The sequence below is a fragment of the Oryctolagus cuniculus genome, chromosome 14, assembly GCF_051225735.1.
Source record: "Oryctolagus cuniculus isolate XC-2025 breed Fujian yellow rabbit chromosome 14, ASM5122573v1, whole genome shotgun sequence".
Classification (NCBI taxonomy): Eukaryota; Metazoa; Chordata; class Mammalia; order Lagomorpha; family Leporidae; genus Oryctolagus; species Oryctolagus cuniculus.
In genome coordinates, this window is record NC_142880.1 from 10175418 (window position 1) to 10195361 (window position 19944).

Here is a 19944-nt window from a genome sequence, read left to right on the forward strand (position 1 = left end):
ACCCTCAGAGTACCTGTCCAGCTAAGATTATAAGGATACTGTCCTAAAGACAACATAGCATGGCCCTAATAAGGAAAATATATGACTATTTTTAATTAATACCTGTGAAATAATATCTTGGAATCACATATTCTGATCAATCAGGATATTGAGCATATACTATAATTTTTTTACTTATAAATTATAAATACACTAGCATAAATATATACTTATTATAAAAGAAAATTTAAGGAATAAAATATATAACGTGAAATAGACTACATTTAAACTTATTTCAAATGATTATTAATGAGTATTTTTGCTTTTACTGGAAATTGAAAATGCTTTAATTTTAAAAACACTGATATAAACTTTATACTCAAGTGCCTTGAAGGTCCAGTACTATTTGGTTTATTTGAGTGTATGATTTAATACCTTTCCTAACTGAAAAAGACACATAAAAGCATTTTTATTCAAAGGAAAGAATTATATCATTATCTTTACCAAATTCTGGTACTCATTTTTAAGTACCATTTAATCAAGTATACAAAAATTTTCAATTTTTATATAGAAAATATCAGTTTATCCTGATTTCACTCAATTTTCCTGTAAACTAATCAAAAGGTGTAACATTCTGATGTAACGAGGAATTTATAACTTGCTGAAATTCTTTATTTGATATTATTTTGAATATTTTTGAGAAAAGAAAAAATGGCTTAAAATTAAACCATGGTTTCTTGGCTGTTATTGAAAGATATACCTCAAGAAGTAACCAAATCAGCCACGTCGAAAAGAATGAGTATTCCAGAAGCTTCTTCCAAAGAAAGCTTGAATGTGCTGACTCTCTTTGAGGTTCTTTTCATTTGCTGATCTGCTCCAGAGGATGGAAAAGCTCAATTCCAGACTTTACCATTCTGCTTTAGGAACAGAGGGAACCCTGAAGGGGGCTTTGTTTTTCCTTTGTACAGCTAATGGTCTATTTTTATGAATATAAGTATAAGGCAGTATTTTATGTAACAGTTCTTCCCATGCTTTAGGAATAGCCTATGAAATGTGTTTTCCAGTGATCATATTATTAATATTCTTCATCAATAGCTGAATGGAACAACTGTTTTCTCTGCTGAAAGAAAGCATTTATTTATTTGGTAGATTTAGAGTAAGTTAAGGATGGGTGTTTGTCATAGTGATTAATACTCTGCTTGGGACTCCTACATCTCATATCAGAGGGGGTTCAAGTCCTGACTCCATTCCTGATGCCAGGTGCCTGCTACTTTGCACCCTGGGAGGCAGCTGTGTGGTGAGTATTCAAGTGCCTGGGTCTCTGCCACACATTGTAGGGGACCAAGAGTGAGCTCTTGGCTTCCTCCTGGACCACTCCTGACTGTTGGGGGCATTTGGGGAGGAAACCTGCAAATGAGATGTCTTTCTCTCTCCCTGTCCCTCTCTCTCTCTTTCTCCCTTATCTCTCTCATTCTCTCTCTTTCTGCCTTTCTAATAAAATAAAATACAAATCAGAATAAGATTAGAATAGAAAATTAGAATAGAAAATTCCTTATGCAGATAATGGAGTTTTATAAGAAGTTCATCAAATCATTTTCAGCTGTATCACCTAAAGATGGAAATTATTTCGAAGCTTGTAATAGCCCATTAGGTGAGGAAAATAATTTCATAATTTGTAAAAATTAATTTTAGTAACTTCCTGGAAAGATAGAGGCAGTGCTTATTAAAGAAGGGATCTCTGTTTCTCTCTCTCTCTCAAACAGTATATGTTAATTTCCTATTCAGCATTAAAGTATAAATTATTCATTTTCAGATAAATTACTGTGTCAAGTAATTTACCATCTGTAACTAATTTTATCTTTTAACTATAGCTATTAATTTTTAGTCTCAGTTCAAACTACTTAGCATTATACTTTTTTAAATTTTATTTATTTATTTATTTTTTGACAGGCAGAGTGGACAGTGAGAGAGAGAGAGACAGAAAGGTCTTCCTTTTTCCATTGGTTCACCCCCCATTGGCCACTGTGGCTGGCATGCTGCCGCCAACGCACCGCACTGATCTGAAGCCAGGAGCCAGGTGCCTCTCCTGGTCTCCCATGTGGGTGCAGGGCCCAAGGACTTGGGCCATCCTCCACTGCACTCCCGGGCCACAGCAGAGAGCTGGACAGGAAGAGGAGCAACCGGGACAGAATCAGGTGCCCCGACCAGGACTAGAACCTGGGATGCCGGCGCCGCAGGCAGAGGATTAGCCTATTGAGCCGTGGTGCCGGCCTATACATGTTTTTATTTGAATTATATTTTCTCTGACAGATAGGAGTTATCTTCTGCCCAAATCATTTACATTTTTGCATTTAAACAGAAGTTTTCTATTTTATAGAAAATAGTACTCTTATTCTATAAATTTATATTTTCACAAGTATATGTAAAACGTACATTTTTGTAAAACCATAGAATTAATAAATTTTAATGTCTTTAATTCGTAACAAGTTTTACAGACATTTAGGGAATGTTTACTTCAAAAATAGGCAAAATTCTACCAGCTAGCTATTACCCCAAGGTCATCCTCAAAGATTAAGCGGATACTGTTCAAAGTTATAATTTAAATGTCCATTTTAATTAAGTGTATCAAAAACCTCAATGTCTAACTTGGAAATAATTGTATGTAAACAAATGATATTTCAATCACATCTTCTAATTAGAAGGGATATTGTAGAGATCATTTAAATTCTATTTGTCCACTTTACATCCTGGTACTCTAAAATGACCCCCATATATAGCCAATCATAACAGTATTTATATTATGTACTATGACATTTATAAAATAAACTTGTTTCAAACAAACCCTTCAGGGACGATTGTTTATAATTAGGTCACTGTCTTAGCATAGATTCTCCAGCAACCATGGCCTGGCAATGTCTTCTGTTCCCTTACCTTGTCATGGAGTCCAATCCCAGAGAAACACAAGTGAGAGAAAGAAGTGGGTGAGGCAGTGTGTCTTAGGACAAGTGCACCACCAACTTGCCACTGTGTGGTATCAAGCTCAACTGATTACGTGTTGACGGACTGCCTTCCAAGAGGCTGTATAAGTACCACATCTCTAGGTAGTCTGTAAAGGAGAAGAGAGAAGAATTTATCTGCCATTTCTGTTTTCCATTGGAAATAAGTAATATCCCTCTGGAAATGACTCTCGTGCACTTTCAAGTTAAGTCTGGATTATAAACAGATCCCATAGCCTCTTGTGATCCAGGGCTGCAGCAAGGCCTGGGGAGAAGTGAGACACAAAGCACGCGGGCTGTATGTAAGGTGTTTGTGAAACATAGATGAGTTTCATGTTTCAGCGTGGGTCCACTCCCAGGATATCTCATTATGTATATTTAACTATTGAAAAAACCTGAAACACTGCTTGTCCCAAGCATTTCGGATAAGAGACATTCAACCTGCACATTCTTCGGTTCAACCTATCAGTTACTGGTGACGATTCTGTGATCTTGCTTCAGTTGTCTATCTTTTCACCCAGGTAAAACCTACGTTTTTCCATCTCACTGTTTTAATTGCAATCTTGCTATTGTAGTTTTTGAAACATGACAGGTATGATAGTTAATTTTATGTGTCAACTTGGCTAGGTCATTGTCAAGCATTTGATCAACCATTCTAGATATTTCTGTAAAGGTATATCTTATTTTATTTCAAATATTTATTTTTTTATTTATGTAAAAGACAGAGTTACAGAGAGAGAACCATCTGCTGGTTCACTCCCCAAATGCCCACAACTGGACCAGGCCAAAGCAGGAGCCAGGAACTTCTTCCAGTCTCCCAAGTGAGTGCAGGGCCCAAGCACTTGTGCCATCTTCTACGGCTTTCCCAGGCACATTAACAAGGTGCTGGATCAGAAGTATAGCAGCCAGGTCTCAAACCCTTGCCCATATGGGATGCTGGCATTGCAGACAGCAGCTTAACCCATTATGACACAATGTTGGTCCCATCTGCAAGTATATTTTAGTTGAGATTAACTTAAATCTGCAAATATTGAGTAAAGCATATTTCTCTCTCTCTCTCTCTTCTGAAAAGATTCATTTATTTATTTGAAATTCAGAGTTACTGAATGGCAGAGGCAGAGAGAGAGTCTTCCATCTGCTGGTTCACTCCCCAAATGGCCACAACAGCCAGACATAGCTGTGCTGATCTGAAGCCAGGATCCAGGAGCTTCTTCCAGGCCTCCCATGTGGGTGCAGGGGCCCAAGGACAAGGGCCATCTTCCACTGCTTTCCCGGACCATAGCAGGAATAGCGCCCTGCTATTGGGAGTGGAGCAGGCAGGACTCAAACCAGCATCCATATGGGATGCCCGCACAGCAGGCGGCAGCTTTACCTGCTAAGTAACAGTGCCAGCACCAACATACTACTCTTTCTAATGCAGATAAACTTCATTCCATCAGTTGAAGGCCTATATAGAAAAATTACTGGCGTCCTTGAGCAAGAAGAAATTTGGCCAGCAGACTATCTCGCACTTCAAATACAGCCCTTCCGTACTCTCCAACCTGCTGCCCTACCTTGCAGAGTTGAGACCCAAACCTCCACAATAGTATGAGTCAACGCCTTAAAATAAACCTCTTTCTGTATACATACAAGGGTGCTTCCAAAAGTTGATGGGGAAAATGGAATAAAAGGATAAGATTCTTTTGGCGCAAAAGATCTTTGAAATCCATGAATAGTTCTTTTGTTATACACTTTTTTCCATGAGCTTTTTGAAGACTTCTCTCTCTCCATCTTCAGAATCTATATTTGATTTTGTTTGTTTTTACATTTTATTTGGAAGAGATAGACATACATAGAAAGGCCAAGAGAGATCTTCCGTCTGCTGGTTGACTTCTCAAATGTCCACAAACAACAGCCGGGGCTGAGCCAGGCCACAGCCAAGGTCAGGGACTCAACCTGAGTGTCCCACGTGGGTGGCAGATGTGCAAGTACTTGAGACATCACCTGCTGCCTTCCCAGAGTGTGCGTTAGCAGGAAGCTGGGTTGGAAAAATGCACTTGGATGTGGGATGTGTGAATCAGCTGCGGTACCAAATCCCCACCCATGAATACCTCTCATTTTTGCATCCTATTAATTCTGCTTCTCTAGAGAATGCTAACTAATACAACATTAGGTAAAAGTCTTTTCTCATTGTATCTTTCTCTCATTAATATTCCATGATTATTCTCAGACCAAATGAAATTAAAAGTTATAAAGTCCTAAGTAAATCCTACTGAGATTTTCAGTTGGCTAACATTACATTTGTATATTAATCTGTGAGTGATTTATATAGTTAGTGATTTTTTTTCATCCAGAAATGGTCTTTCTAGTGATTCAGAGCTCCATTTCTATTCCTTAAAACTTTGTATAACTTTCTTCCTAGAAATTGTATACATTTACAGGTCAACATTGCAGTGCAGTGGGTTAAGCAACTGCCTGTGACACTGGCATCCTGTATTGGTGCACAGGTTTGATCCCAGCTACTCTGCTTCCACTACAGCTCCCTGCTAAAACATTTGGGAAGGCAGCATATCATGGCCCAAGTACTTGGTGCCTGCCACCCTGTGGAAGACCAGGATGGAGTTCCAGGCTCCTGGCTTCGGCCTGGCTCAACCATGGCCATTGTGGCCATTTAGGGAGTGAACCAGCGGATGGATGATCTCTTTCTCTCCCTCGTTCTGTGTCACTTTGCCTTTCAAATAAATATAAATAAATCCTTTAAAAAAGTTGGCACTCAAAAAAAAAAAGAAAAAGAAATTGCATACATTCTCCTCCATACTCTTTTTGCCAATATCCAAATCATATTTATTTCAAAAGTACAGCTATGTACACATGATAATATGACACCCGTATACTCACAGTTCAGATGTACATGCATAAATATACTGCCATCCTTATTTTTGGTTTTTAGTTTTAAAAGATAGATATTACTTCAGTAGTTTTTCCCAAATTCCATTTCCCTCATGGTATTTCTAAAGTAATTGCTAGTCTAAAGTTTGTATTCCTTCTTGCACATGTTTGTAACCTAGCTAGATCGATATGGGGCCCTAAACCATATAAAAAATTGGTCCATATGTTTTAGAATCTGCATAAATGGTATCATATTACCCTTGTACAACTTTTTTTTATCTATATGTTTCTGAGAAGTGTCTATGTTGTACATAGATCTAGCTCACTCATTAGACTGATTAATACCATATTGTGGGGAGCAACTGGGAGCAACTCGGACTAGACTAAGTTACTGGAATTAAGACTTATTCTATGCATCTGCTCTCCCACAATATGGCGCTGAGAAGGGAGAAACAGCTTCTACACAGCTGCCTCCAGTTCCACCAATAAACTGTAGGACCTGCTCCTGATTGGAGGAGAGCAGCGTACTCGGCGTGTGGGTAGCAGAGTTGGGATTGGTGGAAGAGGACTATAAAGGAGGAGAGAGACAACATGCACCAGGAACATCTACCTGAAGGAACACCTGTGCAGCCCCCGAGAGAGCCGGCCGGCGGTGTGCCGCTCCCCCGCGGAAGTGGGGAATGTGGCAGGGGGAACCGCCCTTCCACGGAGGTGGAAGGGATGGTAGCCAACCAGGGAAGGACCAGCAGCCAACCCGGGAAGGACCAGCAGCCAACCCGGGAAGAACCAGCAGCAAACCCGGGGAGGGCCGAGCAGACGAAAGAACAACGCAGGGTCCTGTGTCGTTCCTCCACGAAGACGGGGAGCGACATAATGGTGCCGTGACTTGGATATGAAGCCTAGGCAGGGTTTAGTGTCGTTCCTCCATGAAGAGGGGGAGCGACATAATGGTGCCATGACTCAGATAGGAAACTTAGGAGGGAAGAAACGGGAAGAAGTGGAAAATACCGGAGAGAGAGAGACTAGCAAAGAGCCTAGGGAAAGCTGGACGAAAAAGGTGCCGGAAGGAGCTATTGAAAGCCTAGGCATAGACTCGGATACGGACTACAGGGGGAAGCTGGGAGAAATCTCTAAGGTCAAAAGCGAAAGTGAAAGCTAGGACAAACAGACTCGGATACGGACTGTGGGGAGAAGCCAGGAGAAATGAGGGAGGAATATTGTTGGAAGAAAACTTAGGGAAATATACCGGGTAGAGAAAAATGTTAGGGAGGATGAAGCCGCGAGTGCAGGCCGAGGCGGAGACGTAAGCCAGCTTGGAATTCTTTAAGTCAGCCCGGGGGGCAAAAGGTGAAAATCTGGAACCAGAGGCAGAGACATGGGCCACCAGGTTGGAATCCATCAGATTAGCCCGGGGAGCAAAAGACGGGAAGCCAAACCATAAGGCGGAGACGCATAAGCTAGGTTGAATTCGCCAGGTTAGCCCAGGGAACTTAGATTGAATGCTAGTGGCGGAAACGTAAGCTACGCTGTGTGACTCACGGAAGCCGCCGCGTGCAGAGAGAGCACGGGGCGTGAATAGATAGGGAACGTGGGGCTAGCGCGAGGCCGTGGTGCGCGCGCAAAGCCGGGAAGCCGCGCAGATGAGAGAAGCGCAGGCTGAAGCGGCGCAAAGCTGGGAAGCCGCCGTGGGGCGGCGAGGCACCGAGAAGCAGCCTCGGGGCGGGTGCCGGCGGGGCGAGGCGCTGGGAAGCCACGCAGAGCCGTGAAGCTGCCGCCGCGGGGCGAGGTGCCAAGAAGCAGCCTCAGGGCGGGTGCCGGGAAACCGCGGGGATAAGAGAAGTCGCGGGAAGTTTAGAAGTAAAATGAGAGAAATAGGAATGCTGGCAGATAGAAGTAAAATGGGAGAAATAGGAATGCCCGGAGATAGAGAAATAGAGAAAAATAAGGCCTCCCCTCAACATGGCAATGAGAGAGCTTGGATTTGGTCTGCCTGATTAGGGAGGTGGTGAGCACCTGAGGGCGGCTAGCAGCTTATGCGCCGCAGGTCACCGAAGACAGGCACGAATTAACACCAATAAGTCTCCCCACAATACAGCAATGAGAAGGCTTGGATTCGGTTTGCCTGATTGTTAGGGCTTGTAAGCACCTACAGGCAGTTCTAGCAGAGCAGAGCATGCGCTGCAGGGCACCGAACACAGGCATGCATCAGCGCCTAAAAACCTCCTCACAAAATGGCGAAGAGAGGACCCGGATTCGGTTTGCCTGATTGGTAGGCTTGTAAGCACCTGTGGGCAACTCTAGCGAGCAGAGCAGAGTGTGTGCCGTGGGGCACCGAAGACAGGCGCGTATCATCGCCAAAAATAAAAAGAAAGGGGGATCTGTGGGGAGCAACTGGGAGCAACTCGGACTAGACTAAGTTACTGGAATTAAGACTTATTCTATGCATCTGCTCTCCCACAATATGGTGCTGAGAAGGGAGAAACAGCTTCTACACAGCTGCCTCCAGTTCCACCAATAAACTGTAGGACCTGCTCCTGATTGGAGGAGAGCAGCGTACTCGGCGTGTGGGTAGCAGAGTTGGGATTGGTGGAAGAGGACTATAAAGGAGGAGAGAGACAACATGCACCAGGAACATCTACCTGAAGGAACACCTGTGCAGCCCCCGAGAGAGCCGGCCAGTGGTGTGCCGCTCCCCTGCAGAAGTGGGGAAAGTGGCCAGGGGGAACCGCCCTTCCACAGAGGTGGAAGGGTCGGTAGCCAACCCGGGAAGAACCAGCAGCAAACCCGGGGAGGGCCAAGCAGACGAAAGAACAGCGCAGGGTCCTGTGTCGTTCCTCCACGAAGAGGGGGAACGACACATATTGTTGTAGAAGTAGATAAAAGTTTATTATTTGTACCCTCATTAAGGGACAATCAGATTGTTCCTAGTGTTTGATGATGAATTTTGTGATGTGGGCCTGTGCATGTCTCCTTGTGCACATGTGTAAGGTCTCCTATAAGATATAGAAATAGAAATGAAAGTCCAGATTTTGAAGATGAATCATCTATATCAAATATTGACATTCTGCTTGCCAGTGTGCTTTTGTCAAATAGAATTGAACTTGGCTGCAAGAGTAAGAGGAGTTAACTACAGCAACGATGTATTTACAGTTCTCTTTGTTCATAACAACAGGATAGCCACATGATCCATACATCACATAAATCTCAAACCATCACTTTTAAGTGTAAACCAGGACAAAAGATAGACAGGGATAGAGACAGCAAAAGTTTTCACAGATACATATCCTGAGAAATCCTGAGAATTGCTCCTTATGGTTCATTGGCCAGGAAAGTGTCACATGGAACCACTCTTGGCAAGAAAGGCTAAGAGAGAGAGGACAAGAATGTCATGATTCATCATTAGGAAGTGAACACTTTTTGTTCTGGGCGGGATTCCACTTCAATTCTTTAGGAAGAAGGGGGCAGGGTGCATATTGGATAGGCTACTAACACTGCCTTTCTATCAGTGGTTTGTGTGTACGTGTGTGTTTGTGTGTGTGTGTGTTTTACTTGTTAATATTTAAGGATTTATTTTTCAGTCATATGAATTTTTAGAAACCTGTTATGTGTTATAGGTAAATGTATTTGTTTACATTTGTGTCTTCCTGACACTAAAATTTGGCTAAGCATTTTTTTTCTCATTGTTTATTGGCTTTTGAGTCACCTCTTCTGTCAACTGTCACTATGTTTTTGTCCTGTCTTGCAATTTCTCATCTGCTTGAGGAATCTTTTATGTAGTCTAGATGTGAGTTATTCTGTAATTTGCATTACATTGTAAATATTTTCTCCTAGTCTCTGGGGCTGTGTCCTCCCCAGATCTGTATGCTGAAATCCTAACCTGTAATGTGATGTTTTTGAAGTTGGGGTTTTGGAGAGGTGATCTGGCTGCAAGAGTAGAGCCCTCATGGAGAGGATTGGTGCCCTGGTGAAAGGGACTCAGGACAGCTGTCTTGCTGTTTCTTCCATGTGAGGACATGGCAAGGAGATGGCCATCTATGACACTGAACCTGCCAGCACCTTGACCTTGAATCATGAGAAATTAGCGCTTGCTGTTCAAGTCTTCCTAGCCTATGGTGCTTTTGTTACAGCAGCTTGATTAGACTAAGACCCTGTGACTTCTAATTTTGGTATCTTTTATACAATATATTTTTCATTTTATTGTAAAATCATCAACTTTTCTTTGGTAATTTATGCTATTCAGTCTGGTTTAAGAAATTTTTCCCTATTCTGAAGTCATAAATGCAATCTTGTTCTATAGATCTTCCTGTTGTGCTCATTATAGTTGAGATTTACTCATCTGGAACGTAGTGTGAGGCAGAAATTTTTTTTTTTTTTTTTTTTTTTTTGCCAATGTGACTAACCTTTTGCCCTACTGTCATCTATTGAGTAATTATTTTCTTTTGTCCCATATGCTAGCTTGGATATGGTTTGTATGTACCCCCTAAAGCTGCAAGTGCTGGAAGCTTGGTCCATAATGTGGCTATGTTGAGAGATTGTGAAACCTTTAGGAGCTGGTCTTAATTGGATGTCATTACATCACTGAGGGCACCGCCTTTGGAAGGCAGTAATGTAGCTATCTAGTGGCCCCACAAGAGCAAGTTATTATAAAAGAGAAGTCCTCACCTCTGAATCTCTCTCTGACTTCTCGTCTCATCGTGTGGTGTCTTCAGTCTCTTTTGTGTGGGTCCCCACCATGTGATGATGCAGCTGAAAGGCCAAAGGATGAGGACACCGGATCCTGGGCTTTTAGCCTCCATACCTGTGAGCTAAGTAAACCTCTTTTACTTGTAAAATATCCAGCATCTGGGATTTTCCTGCAGAAATTGAAATAGAGACTAACTCCACATCCCTGAATCATAATGCCATACTTGGCACATGCCAAGTTCTCATGGATGTGAGTCTGTTTCTGCCTCTGGCTTTTGCTTTATTGATCTATTAACTTAGTTCTGATCCAAAATAGAGTTTAGTAATATCACTATAGGCCATCAGTATCTGGCACGGCAATATTAATGAAACTGAATTATACATTATGTGGAAAAATACTAAGGCTGGCTTATAGGTATTCTGTTGAGGATTTCCCTTTTTATAATTTGCTCTTGAAGGGTCACTTGATAACTACATTAATGCCTTCCAAAGGCAGTGCCCCCAATGACGTAATGACATCCAACCTTGTTCTTGGATGTAGAAACTCCACTTACTTATCCCATTCTAGTTCTTTGGCTGTACCCATTATTGGACTCTCTATGTAAATAATCTTCAAATATTAAATATTTGATTATTTCTCTATGTGACTCTAATCTTTATTTTAGAAAGTCCAGAGAAATAATGGTAATTGCTGGAGACATTAAACATAAGGGCCTTTTCTTAATGTCAATGGGAATTTTATAAATCTTCAAACATAATTACTGGGATAAACAACATTTGATCATAAAATATCTTTAAAAATGCATGATTCAGGGCTGGTGTTGTTCCACAACAAGTTAAGCTGATGCCTGTGAGGCCAGCACCCCATTTCAAAGTGCCAGTTCGAACTCTGACTCCTCCGCTCTGATCCAGCTCCCTGCTAATGTGCCTGGGAAGGCAGCAGAAGATGCCCCAAATACTTGAGCCCCTGTACCCACGTAGGCACAAGCACCTGGCTTCAGCCTGGCCCAGCTCCAGCCATTGCAGCCATTTGGGAAGTGAACCAGCAAATGGAAGACCTCTGTCTCTCTCTCTCTCTCTCTCTCTCTCTTGCTTTCTTTCTCTCTCTCCCTCTCTCTCTCTGTCACTCCGTCTTTCAAATTAATAAAACAAATTGCTTGTCAACATTTTAAGATATTTGTATATAGACCCAGTAAGAAGATCAATCTATATTTTTTTCTTTCTATTAATTGTTTTTCCAGTTTAGGTATCTAGAATACATTGACTTCATAAAGGTAGCTAGAGAATTTCCCTCTTTTTCTGTGTTTTTTTTTTTTTTAAATCAAATTTTGTACAAAGGAGAGATTTTTTTCTGTGCTTTGAAACATTGGTGAAACCTGCAAAGAGCTTTCTGTACTTTCTGCCTTTGGGTAATTTTTGCCTATTGATTAAATTTTTCTCATTACTGTCTCCTCAGATACATGTTTATACTTATTGAGTGACTTTTGGTATTTAAATTTTTACAGAATTTTTTCTATTTCAGTTATTAAATTCATTTTTATAAAATTTTAACCTGTGATTTTCTTATGATTTTTAATATTTAAGGTCACACATGCCCATGTGGCTCTAACTCAACTGTATTAGAATTGAAAAATATATTTGAACTGTTACATGGGAAAAAAAAGGAAAAGGAACCTTCTGTTATCCTTTCACTTATTACCACATGGAGCATACACTCACCTCCCCAGAAAACACTACCTCGGTCTGTCCCAGTCAGGGCATTTGGTCCAAAGTCTATGATCTGCCAGTAATGGATTGTTTCATCCAATGTGTGACTATTTGGTTTCTCCTGAAATGGAATCCTATGAATTATGTATCAGGGACAGAACAACTACAACAAAAATGTGAATCAATAAGGAGAAGAATGAAAGGTATACAACAGTACCTAGTGCGTATCCATCTTCAGCAACAGATCTGAAAGTTACTGCAGGATGTATAGGGGATCTGAAAGGCCATGCATTGACAGCGTTAATGTGCCAGAGCTGCAGTGGCAAATGTCTCTTGGAAATCTTCCACTGGCTAAAACTCAGTTACATGTTCCCAATAAAATTATAAGAAGATGATGAAAGTATTTAAGTTGTGTGCCAAAAAGGAAGAGAAAATGGATATTGATGAGCCCTAACAGTTCTTGCTATTATGGTGAATTGATCCTTTTATCCTTAAGAAGTCAACCTCTTTAACCTTAATAATGATTTTTGCTATAATTGTTTTCTAACATTGATGTTGCTCTGTTGTATTTCCTTTGTTCCTTTGTTTAGATTATTATTGTACCTTTTTTCTCATATTACTTTCACTGATTTAAGATTATTATATTTTAGGCATGATTCTTGGAAAAAAATAAAGGCAAATATCCTGAAATTAGTTCTTTTCATCCAACCTGAGAATCTCAATTTTTCAGGTAAATATAATCCATTTTTATTTTTATATGTTTGGTGCCAAAAAAAACCCAAAATATCTCCAAAAGGAAAACCATCATTTAATGAAGATATTTCAAAAAAATACCACTTGCTTATCTTCCTAAAAATCATTGTTAAAGAATAGGATACTAGAAGTAATGACTATAAATAATAATAATAATAATTGATGATCATGCAGATAAATCTGATTAAACACTATAGAAAATAAATAGTGACTAATTTGGTGTTGCTTAAAAACAATTATAATTCAAAATACAATATAACTTAAAATAGCAATGGTGTATAAAGCATAAAATATTTCAAAGTACTTAAATTTTAATGGAATTACGTAGAAATATTGGAAGATAGAGGCTCCTGGAATAGTAGAAGAAAATTGTAGGAATGTTTTTAGATGAAATACTCTCTTTGTAGGGTACTGAATCTAACTAACCCTAGATAATATAATAAGGTAGGCTAAGAACTCTAACCAAAATGTATAGTGGCTCAAACCAAAAATGTATTTTTCTCACACACGAACAAACCAAGATGGCTACAGATTAGTGGATAGAGCTGGAAGGGATTATGTTCCTCACAGTTATTCAGAAACCTTGGCTCAAAGAGGTTTTTCTACCCTCTATCAATAGCTTCCAGGGTCACCCTAAGCCACAGCATCTAACGAATGAAAAATGTTTATCTGAGCACACTGAGCCTTTCTCAGTGAATAATATGATGTTGATATGTTTCAAAGTTAACATTATATGTGACAACACATATCAAAAATGATATTGATATGTGTCTCCTGCCATCATGTACTTTGAAGGGCACAGCATCCCTGCTGTAATGGATTACCAACAGTGCCTAACCTGAATGCAGTTATGAGGAAATACCTGAATAAAGTAAATTGAGGAACATTCTTTAAAATTACCTGACCAGCATTCTTCAGCAATACCAACAAATGTCATGAAAGAAAAAAATCTGAAAGTAAGGCATGAGGAACTCTCATAGATACCAAGAAAATGAGACATCTAAATGCAGTTTGTGATCCTGGACCAAATAAAAACAGTAGAGGGATGATTGATGGATTTGAATACAATCTGTAGATTAGTCAGTCATGAAATCTCAGCGTTAATTTCCTGCGTCCCAATTATCTTGAGGTTAAGATATTAACATTTGAACAAACTGAGTGAAAAATACAGAAATTCTTTGTAATATTTTATAACTTTTTTGTAACACTGAATTTTTTTCCAAAATGAGAATAAGTCAATAAGCAAGATATTATCATAGATTAAAATAAGGATTGGGAGCCGGCGCCGTGGCTCAATAGGCTAATCCTCCACCTTGCGGCGCCGGCACACCGGGTTCTAGTCCCGGTTGGGGCGCCGGATTCTGTCCCGGTTGCCCCTCTTCCAGGCCAGCTCTCTGCTATGGCCAGGGAGTGCAGTGGAGGATGGCCCAGGTCCTTGGGCCCTGCACCCCATGGGAGACCAGGAAAAGCACCTGGCTCCTGGCTCCTGCCAGGATCAGCGCGGTGCGCCGGCTGCAGCGGCGGCCATTGGAGGGTGAACCAGCGGCAAAGGAAGACCTTTCTCTCTCTGTCTCTCTCTCTCACTGTCCACTCTGCCTGTCAAAAAAAAAAAAAAAAAAAAAAAAAAAAAAAAAAATAAGGATTGGGAAACCCAGTCACCAGTAACAGTACCCTTCTTGTTCTTCATTCTTTACCTGACATATCATTAGATTAGCCACATGTGTGTGAATTTATTTATAACTAGGGTGCCTGCTGCCTTTTTTGGAGTGTCACTAACATATCTTGAAATGTAAATGTCTGACCCAAACCTCCTGCTATTTCAGGCATCAAGATCGCCAATCTGACTTCTTTCCTAACCCTTCAGTTATGCTCTAGTATTGCCCTCCAGCTCATTAGTGTGTGGAAAGAGAAGTCCAGTCTGGCTCCAAGCATTGACTACAGTGGAGCGGATTCACAGCCCAGGTGAGTTAAATTCAAAGCATGGAAGTTGAGTAATATTCTGGGCTCTCGTGTGCCTCTGGTTCTAACATCTCCAGCAAATCTTGACTGCTCCTCATCCAGGATTGTATTCAGTAGAGAGAAGTTTCAGCTGAGTTGGCCAGGGTCCTTTGAGTTAAAATACATAAAGCAGTTGAGGCTAGTTAGGGCCAGAGTGAGCTGGCGCTCTTGAGCACGAGATGACATTGGAACGTGCAGTTTTCTCCAGAAATGATACAGAAGGTCAGTGGTGAGGCAACAGTGACGTGCAGTGAGCTATAAGAAAAGAGTTAGCAATGTTCTCATTCATGAAGAGAGAAGAAAACTCTAAGGGTATTCTCTGGTGAGACACTACAGAAATTAGTTAAGGTTAGGCTAGCTACCGAGCAACTGTAATAAGTTGACCCAAAGTGAAAATGGTTCAAACACAACGGAAATATGTGTCTCTCATGCATAAATAGATCAAGACAGCTGAGGCTTTTTGAGTGACTTCCGTTTTCTTTTCTTTCTTTCTCTTTTCCTTTTTTCCTTCCTTCCTCCCTCCTACTCCCCCTTTCTTCCCTCTCTCCTTTGCCCCATCACAGTCCCCCAGGCTAAAGGGGTTCTATCAACTTTCGATTTTGTTTTGTTTTCTGTTTCTCCTCCTCCTTTCTCCTCTTCCTGCCCTTCTTCCTCCTCCTCTTCTCCCTCCTCCTCCTCCTTTTCTCTGTCAACTTCTATACAAACCTTCCAGAAATACCCCCAGGGTATAAATACCCAGCATGTGAAAGGTTCAGGATCTGACCTTAAAATGATCCCCAGCACTTTTTTTTTTTTTTTTTTTTTTTTTTTTTTTTTTTTGACAGGCAGAGTGGACAGTGAGAGAGAGAGACAGAGAGAAAGGTCTTCCTTTGCCGTTGGTTCACCCTCCAATGGCCGCCGCGGCCGGCGCGCTGCGGCCGGCGCACCGCGCTGATCCGATGGCAGGAGCCAGGAGCCAGGTGCTTTTCCTGGTCTCCCATGGGGTGCAGGGCCCAAGCACCTGGGCCATCCTCCACTGCACTCCCTGGCCACAGCAGAGGGCTGGCCTGGAAGAGGGGCAACCGGGACAGAATCCGGCGCCCCGACCGGGACTAGAACCCGGTGTGCCGGCGCCGCAAGGCGGAGGATTAGCCTAGTGAGCCGCGGCGCCGGCCCCCCAGCACTTTCCTATACATTCCTTTGCCTAGATTTTGTCAGAAGGACATATCTACCTGCAAGGACAGCTGGGAGACACTTAGAAGGTTGTCCAGAAATGAAGGAAAAACCGTCTAGCAAACAATGTGGTTAGCTTGTGCCAAAGACCTCCCCAACACATGCATTTTAAACAATTAAATTTTTATATTTCTACTTAGACTCAAGGAAAAGTTTAAGCGTGCATGCATCAGAGCCTTTGTCTTCTGAAAGACTACAGCTGTGCTCTGGATTATAGATGTCGGATATTCAGAGGCTTCAGTGGACTCCTACTCTGCCTAAGATATGTATGTGATTCAGAGGCGAGGAGGACAGACCCAGAAGGAGTAACAGTGCCCCTTCAGGGAGTTGTTCTCTGTTAAGACAAGAGCGGATCATTCAAGTGTGTTGGTGCCTACCTCAGACTGCAGGCCGACCTGCACTGGTTCCTCTTCACTGCCTTTGTGAAATGCACACTTCATATCCTTCCCCAGTCAGTTGGATGTTTGTGGGACCTATCTTGGGCATCGGAAATTCAACAAGAAGGATTCTCTTCTGTAAGGACGATCAGGTTTCCTTTGTTTCATGCTTGTGCCTTTTGATTGCTTTCAATAATACTTAGGAAAATAAAGCACAGAAATCCAGGCAAACGTGGAAGCAACTCACATCCGCACAGCTTTCAGAAAGGAGCTGAGGACAGGGTTTTAATGATGCTAATCTTAAACATTATCTTTATTTTTATTTATTTATTTGAAAGTCAGAATTACAGAGAAAGAGGTCTTCCATCTACTGGTTCACTTCCCAAATGGCTATAAGGGCAAGAGCTAAGCCAATCCCAAGCCAGGAGCCAGGAACTTCTTCCAGGTCTCCCACATGGGTGGAAGGGCCCAAGCACTTGGGCTGCCTTCCACTGCTTTCTCAGGCCACCATCAGGGAGCTGGATCAGAAGTGGAACGGCCGGTGCTAGAACCTATACCCATATAGGATAATGGTGATGCAGGTGGAGGCTTAACCTAGTGTGCCACAGAGCCAGCCCCTATCTTTATTTTTTTTTAAGACATTCATTTGAGGCTGGTGCTGCGGCTCACTTGGCTAATCCTCCGCCTGCAGTGCCGGCACCTCGGGTTCTAGTCCCGGTTGGGGCGCCGGTTCTGTCCTGGCTGCTCCTCTTCCAGTCCAGCTCTCTGCTGTGGCCCGGGAGAGCAGTGGAGGATGGCCCAAGTGCTTGGCCCCTGCACCCGCATGGGAGACCAGGAGGAAGCACCTGGCTCCTGGCTTCAGATCGGTGCAGCGCGCTGGCTGTGGCGGCCATTTGGGGAGTGAACCAACGGAAGGAAGACCTTTCTCTCTGTCTCTCTCTCTCACACTAACTCTGCCTGTAAAAAAAAAAAAAAAGACATTCATTTGAAAGGTAGAGTGAAAGACACACAGACAGACAGACAGACAGACCTTCCATCTGCTGGCTCATTCTCCAAATGGCTGCAAATGCTGGCCTGGACTGGGCCAGGCCAAAGCCAGGAGCCTGGTAGAGCAGCCAGGACTCAAACAGTACTCCAGTATGTGATGCTGGCTTTGGAAGCAGTGGTATAACTGCTGTGCTGCTGTGCTACAAACCCCCCACCCCCGAAACCATCCACCTCAGCATTATCTTTATAAATTAAATGCAGCATGCTGTATTAAGAATCTATTTTGGGACCAGCACTGTGGTGTAGAAGGCTAAGCCTCAGCCTGCAGCACTGAAATCCCCTATGGGCACTGGTTCAAGTCCCGGCTGATCCTCTTCCAATCCAGCTCTCTGCTTTGGCCTGGGAAACCAGTCAAAGATGGCCCAAGTCCTTGGGCCTTCTGCACCCATTGGGAGATCTGGAAGAAGCTCCTGGTTCCTGGTTTAGGATTGATTGGCTCAGCTCTGGTCCTTATGGCCATCTGGAGAGTTAACCAGTTGATGGAAGACCTTTTTCTCCCTCTCTCATAACTCTACCTCTCAAATAAATAAATAAACATAAAAAAGAAACTATCTTAATATATTAAGATGCTAACTAAAAACAAATTCATTTCTTCAAATGATCGGCACTCCCTCTGGACTGTTCCATTCTTTAGTTCAGAGTACACTAGATTCAGAATTAGCAGACTCAGTTCTTGTTCCTGCTCAGGCATTTAGCAATTCTGTGAATCATGGCAAGCTAATTTCTCTGTAGCACTTATTTATTCATATGTAGAATGGGGGTGACAGGAACTGCTTTGTCTTCCCAGGGTATCATGCAGTAGAAATGAAATGCGACATTCAACTGACAACTTTCTGAATCACTGATCAGATTACAGTTTCACACAAACACTAATGATCTTAAGATCAGAGTGGCAAAGATCCAGCCCAGGGTGTTTTCTTATTTCTGACATTACCTCATGCGCTTGGCCATGACTGTTGACCTTCAAGGCATTGTGCCAGAGATACCTTTTTGTGTTTTTATTCCGTTCCTGGTTTCCTGCTAGGATTTTTTTTTAACTTCTGTGTTTTATGCAAAATTTCATTCTTTAACAAATGCAATTCAGTTGATTGTGGCTTTTATTTTTTATGCAACTGAAGCCCATCATTTACGTGTTTATTTTGATACATTTTGAAATAGATTAAACCCAAAATGATTAAATAATTTTAAAAGACCAATAGATTCCCTCAAAAGTATTGCAAATATTCAAAAGGTATTGCAGAATAATAAAAACAGGAAATCCATTGCTGTATCTGAATTGTAAAAAAAATTTTTGGACAAAGTTCTGCTAATATGAAGAGGAAGTATTGTAGTGAAGGAAATAACCAAATTTCACCATATAGTTTATGGTAACAGATAGAAACATGTATGTAAATCTAATGACTTATTATGAGGTAAGGGAAAAAAATACGAAAAACATTGTGTTTTCCATGCCCGCTAGTGTGCCTTTCTTTTCAGATCATGGCTGCAGAGCTACTGATTTAGTCAGACTTTCCCTAGGAAGCAGCCACCATCTGCCTGATTAGCCTGTTTCCTTGGTATCCTGCCCATTCTAGCTATTTAAGTTTCTGCTCTATTTCAAGAAATGCACTCAGCAGGGGTGGTCACATCTGTTATCATTTGAAAGGAAGTATACTTATGCAAAAAACATAGAATAACACCTTGATATTTTGTTAACTATAAATGGAGGAAGGCTCTTTTCAAGGACCTTAGCTAAAATACTAACAGAAAAAAAAGGTATAATTCTTAATGTCCCTCTGAAATTCTGTGAATCTAAAATCAGAAGGATGTGTGTCATAACAGCTCAGACATTTTCATTATGTACACATTTATAAGCACAGAGAGAAAAAATGCCATCTGTTAAAAATAGTTAATTAAAAACTAACAAGGAATAATAGCAAATGCAAATGAGGTATATGGGAGTAGTCTGATGACTGTCTATATCTGGCTATCTCCTACAGTTCCTAATGATGAAATACTGCAAATAAACTACACATTTTTTTTTCCTTTAAGCTCTGTAGAATGTATGTGCTACAGGGGTTTGGATGTTTACCTGTGTTTTTGTCAATGTGTTCTGAGTAGTGAGACACAATAAATACCTCTAAGCTGGCCCTCCAAGATTCCCATCTCCTGATTAGCGCACTCCTTCTTCCATGTAGTCGAACATTAAGCTATATATTGCTGGGATGGAGTGTTACAGACATAATTGATGTCCCAAACTGTTGACCTCAAGAGAGGAAGGTCATTCTGGTAGACCTCACTGATCACACAAGTCTCTGAAAACTGAGTTGTCAAGGCAGGCATTG

The 19944-nt window shown here is 41.6% G+C and overlaps 1 long non-coding RNA gene across 1 annotated transcript in view; it reads right to left on the bottom strand.

Annotated features, from left to right (window-relative positions):
* The window catches only part of LOC149122237 (uncharacterized), a 58021-nt gene that overhangs the window by 6023 nt on the left and 32054 nt on the right, over window positions 1-19944 (bottom strand). Inside the window, exon 2 of the long non-coding RNA XR_016220452.1 lies at window positions 2911-3085. This is a non-coding gene — a long non-coding RNA (uncharacterized LOC149122237). The remainder of the gene's footprint in view (window positions 1-2910; window positions 3086-19944) is intronic.